Raw genomic sequence first — 5,834 nt, forward strand, 5'->3', positions numbered from 1 at the left:
TCCGGCCCCGGGCTTTATACCGCCTGGGCTCACCTGAGGGGCGGGCGCGGGCTCGGCCAGGCTCCCGCCTCCCCGCCCAGCCCGGTTCCGGGACTGGCTGCTCCGTCTCCGACCAGCTCTTCCTCCCCGCTCAGCTAGCGGGGCTGAGCCCGCCTCCATCCCGACCAGCTGCCCCAGCCCTGCCCCGCGGCTCAGAGGAGAGGCCGGGTTGGGGGAGCCACTGGGGTGAGATGTGGGTCAGACTAGGTTACCCTGGGCCGGGCTGCACCCGAATGGGACGGGTCAGGAAGCCAGGTGCTGGTGAGACTGGGTTACCCTGGGGTCAGGAAGCCTAGTGCGGATGAGACTGGGTTACCCTGAGGTGGGATGAGTTGGAAGGGTTGGGGTGGCAGGAGTGAGACTGCAATGGGCTATGCTGGGTTAGAATGGGCTGTGGGATGGGCTGCTAAGGACTGATGGCCTGCGATGCGATGGGATGGGTTACTGGAGGATGGGGGTGGGTTGAGTTAGAGAGGCCTGGAAGAATGGGATGGGTTGTGTTAGAATGGGTTACACACAGCTGGGTTGGGATAGAGAGGGCTGGAATTGGCTGGGTTGGGTTGGATGAGTTACATGGATTGGAATGGGTTACATGGATATAGGCTGGGTTGGAATACAAGGGGCTGGAATAGAATGGGATGGTGTGTGTTAGAATGGGAAACAATGGGTTGGAATGAGGTGGGTTGGGTTGGAATGTGTTATATGGACATGGGTGGGTTAGGGTACAAGGGGTTAGTATGGGATAGGTTGGAATGGGTTATATGGATATGGGTTAGGGTACAAGGGGTTAGAATGGGATAGGTTGGAATGAGTTACATGGAGATAGGTGGGTTGCTATACAAGAGTTTGGAATGGAATGGGATGGTTTTTATTAGAATGGGTTACATGGGGATAGGATGGGATGGGTTCAAATGGGGTGGCATGGGTGGGTTATACAGGGATGGGGAGGTTCAGATAGCTAGAAGAGAAAGCAATGGGCTGGGCTGGAGTGGGTTAGCATTAACTGCTTCTGGAATTATTTGTAAGTATTTTGTGCTGGGAGAGTTGTAACAAGACTTCACTATAATGAACAGTATAGACTCATAGACTCATAGACTTAAAGGTCAGAAGGGACCATTATGGTCATCTAGTCTGACCTCCCGCATGATGCAGGCCACAAAAGCTGACCCACCCACTTTCCCTTAACTCAGCTGTTGAAGTCTCCAGATCGTGATTTAAAGACTTAAAGTCGCAGAGAATCCTCCAGCTTGCGACCCCTGCCCAATGCTGCGTTTCAAGTATCAAAGGGTTAGCCGTGTTAGTCTGGATCTGTAAAAGCAGCAAAGAGTCCTGTGGCACCTTATAGACTAACAGACGTATTGGAGCATGAGCTTTCGTGGGTGAATACCCACTTCTTCGGATGCATGTAGTGGAAAATCAGTATAGTTTCAGTTCTTTTATTACATACTTAATGCAAGAGTGTAAAGAATGCTGCATGACACATGTCAAGGCTGATTCCCCACTCTGGCACTTTGAGTGCAGAAGGTGGGGGCCCACAAGGATTCTAAAAATTAATACTGGTCACTCCAGGCTTGTATTAAACTCCCAAGGTTGTTTTTCTCTGACGTTGGATGGGTAGATGCTGCCACCACCCAAGTGCAAAACCCCTTTGAGAACCCAGGAAGGTGCACTTGGGAATTCCTTCCTGTGAGATACCCTCAAGCCCTTTCACACACACACCCCCCCAAGGGGAAGAACTGAGAAAGAAAACAAAGGAAATCAGCTGTTGCCACCAGCTAATTAAACAACATGTGCACAAACCTTTTAGGACACAAAATCCAATCCTGTTCTTAAAAAAGGTAAATTTTATTAAAAACAAAAAGAAAGAAAGAAATTTGAAAACTCAGGCTATTGCTAGATTTAAAAAACCCACTTACAAAAATTCAGCATCAAGAATGACCTTCTTGCAGTCCAGCTTAAAGGTTACAAGCAAAACAAAAGCATTTAGATTTAGCACAGAGGAGTCCACAAGCCATAAAGAAATAAAAAGAAATAAACCTAATCGTGTCTTCCTAGACATTTCCTGATCTACTTACATACTTGGGGTTTCAAACGAGTAGATTCTAGGTATGAGCTGATGATTTTTCATACCTGGCCCAAAGCTTCTTACAGCATTGCTGCTCTTTTCCCTCTCTCCGGAGAACAACAACAGACAGAAAATAGGGGAAGTTTTTTCCCAATTTTAAAAAGTTCTAGCCTTCCCATTGGCTCTTTTGGTCAGGTGCCCACTCCCTTTCTTTTTCCTATGCAGGAAGATTTTTTAACCCTTTACAGGTAAAGCAAGTAGAGAACAACTACTAAGAGGGATTTTATAGCTAACTGGCTGGCTGGGTGTCCATAAAAGGGAGTTACCCCTGCCCCCCTTTCATTTATCACTACACAAATTTATCAGAAAAGTCAAGAGTAGGAGTTCTTGCTACTTGACATTGTGACCTTTCCTCCCTAGGCTATGGTAGTAAATATTTAACAAGAAATAAGTGCCTCTGTGGGGTCATTTCTTCTTGGGGGATTCTGGATACCTGTAGAATGGACTGTTGACATAACTTAGCTATTACTTCTTTATTACATGGACATCATTTTAATGCCCGATTGATACTATGTCTATAAGAAAAAAACACCAGGTAAGTTCCTAAGGATAGGTCCAGCAATGGCTATTAGCCAGTATAGGCAGGGATGTAATACCATGCTCTGAGTGTCCCTAGCCTCTGTTGCCAGATGTTGGGAGTGGACGACACGGATTGGATCACTTGATGATTTCCTGTTCTGTTCGTTCCCTCTGAAGCACCTGGCATTGGCCACTGTTGGAAGACAGGATACTGGGCTAGATGGACCATTGGTCTGACTCAGTATGGCCGTACTTATGCTTTGGGATGTGTGTGGTTTGGTGAGGTGTATGCTACTAAGTGGGGGGTGGGGTGGGGAGGGGAGCAGTGCCTCTGCATGATTTGTCTAGAAATGAATGTCCGTTATGGAATTTACATTGATTGATGGGATAATGATACAGTTTACACTTCCTTATTTTTGAGCATCTTCTCCCCTATGCACTTTTTTTTACTCCAATTGTGACAAATGATCCATAAGCATTTAATATCACCTCCATGGAAAAAGAAAATATCTTTGCCCCAGTGAAGTCCATGCACTTGTTTCAAATGCAGGCAAAGCTTTGGAGAACTTCCTTTGAGGAACCTGGCCCAGTGAGAATGATACAAACCTTAATCCCTGTAATGTAGATAAATACCTCATGCTCACTTCCCCCACATTCCTGTGTTGCACTGTGGAAAAGCTTGACCTGGATGAGAACTGGCTCTTCCCTCTTTCTTCTCGATAGAGACAGGATGTCACATTTCTCCAGTCTCCTGCCATTTTCAGGCAGTATTTTCAGTAGCAATGAGCAGTCAAACCATGATGAATCTGTTGTTGCAGCTCCAGCTCTTACTAAGGCATAATCCAAATATTTGAACTCAACTGATCCTCATTCTAGCGATGAGAAGTAAAAAATGTAAGGTGGCCAAAATCTGACAATCTATATATTAATTTCTCTCTGTCTAGACATCTTTTCCTGAACACCTCAAGAAATACTTAAATAAGATGGTCAAGTAGGAGCTGAATCTATTCTTTGATCACTGCTTGTAATTTCTGGGATCCTTGTTATACTCTACGTCTCTTAATTCTGGGGTCCTTAGTTTATGTTTCCTTGTTCTAACTCTGCTTTTCAGAAAGAATGGGAAGTATTGTTGCTCCCTTGATGAAGTCAGACAAAGAAGGTTTCTCTTAACCCTAGAGGTCTTGCTGATCTCAATGATTATATAGGTGCCAATCTTAAATTGAAAATGTTAATCCCTCCCCCTAAGAGCCTAATGCCAGGAGGAATTGATGAGAAATATTTGTACCCACTCAGGACTCCTTTTGGGAATACTTTAGGAAGAATGGGATGGTCTTGATAAATGCCATGAACTCTCTTCCCCTGTTTACCACATCCTTAGGTTACCCAAAGAGCATCCTCTACCTCTTCTGATATGGGTATTCTGCAATCGTCCATACACCTGTTGTCCCATAAACTGAGACTAGGTGTGACATTTACAGAGAAAATCAGAGGAGACCTTGGCCACTGGTTTTGCTGGATCCCAAGGTCAGCTCTGCTCATCCCATTAGTCCTAGTTATACCCCATGTACCACCCTAAATAACTTACTCTAGCCTTCTTTGCACTTTTAAAATAGCTGTAGATAATTAAGTCCCAGACCTTTTGTCCTCTCTTAGCTTGACTGCATATTTCTCCATCCTAATCTTTCTTCATAAATCAGTTCCTTGGCTTCAGCCTCCTCATATCTGAGTCGATCTTCTCTGAATTCCATCCAGTTTTTCAGTATCTTTCTGGCAGTAAGGTTCCCAGTACTGAATTCAGTATTCCAGGTAGTTATATCAGAGTCATACAGAGGACTATTGCCTCACTGCTCCATCATTTGATGCCTCTCCACGTGCAGCCCTGAAATTATATTAGATTTATTATTGTTATTCATAATAATTATTATTAGGGCTGTCGATTAATCGCAGTTAACTCACGCGATTAACTAAAAAAAAGAAAATCACGATTAATCACATTGTTAAACAATAGAATACCAACTGAAATTTATTAAATATTTTTGGATGTTTTTCTACATTTTCAAATATATTGATTTCAATTACAACACAGAATACAAAGTGTACACTGCTCACTTTATATTATTATTTTTGATTAAAAACATTTGCACTGTAAAAATGTTAAACAAAAGAATCAGTATTTTTCAATTCACCTCATGCAAGTACTGTAGTGCAATCTTTTTATCGTGAAATTATAAATTACAAATGTAGATTTTTTTTTTGTTACATGACTGCACTCAAACAATGCAAAACTTTAGAGCCTACAAGTCCACTCAGTCCTACTTCTTGTTCAGCCAATTGCTAAGACAAACAAGTTTGTTTACATTTATAGGAGATAATGCTTCCCACTTCTTATTTACAATGTCACCAGACAGTGAGAACTGGCATTCACATGGGACTTTTGTAGCCGGCATTGCAAGGTATTTACGTGCCTGATATGCTAAACATTCGTATGCCCCTTCATGCTCCAGCCACCATTCTAGAGGACATGTTTCCATGCTGATGACGCTTGTTAAAAAAAATGCGTTAATTAAATTATGACTGAACCCTTTGCGGGAGAATTGTATGTCTCCGGCTCTATTTTACCCGCATTCTGCCATATATTTCGTGTTATAGTAGTCTCGGATGATGACTCTGCACATGTTGTTCAAGAACACTTTCACTGCTGATTTGACTAAACACAAAGAAGGTATCAATGTGAGATTTCTAAAGATAGCTACAGCACTCGACCCAAGGTTTAAGAATCTGAAGTGCTTTCCAAAATCTGAGAGGGATGACATGTGGAGCATGCTTTCAGAAGTCTTAAAAGAGCAACAGTCCAATGCAGAAACTACAGAACCCAAACCACCAAAAAAGAAAATCAACCTTCTGCTGGTGGCATCTGACTCAGATGATGAAAATGAACATGCATCAGTCTGCGCTGCTTTGGATTGTTATCGAGCAGAACCCGTAATAAGCATGGACACGTCCTCTGGAATGGTGGTTGAAGCATGAAGGTACATATGAATCTTTAGCTCATCTGGCATGTAAATATCTTGTGACACAAGCTACAACAGTGCCATGCAAATGCCTGTTCTCACTTTCAGGTGACATTGTAAACAAGAAGCAGGCAGCATTA

Source organism: Terrapene carolina, unplaced genomic scaffold (assembly GCF_002925995.2).
Source record: "Terrapene carolina triunguis isolate 2854851 unplaced genomic scaffold, T_m_triunguis-2.0 Scaffold96, whole genome shotgun sequence".
Classification (NCBI taxonomy): Eukaryota; Metazoa; Chordata; order Testudines; family Emydidae; genus Terrapene; species Terrapene triunguis.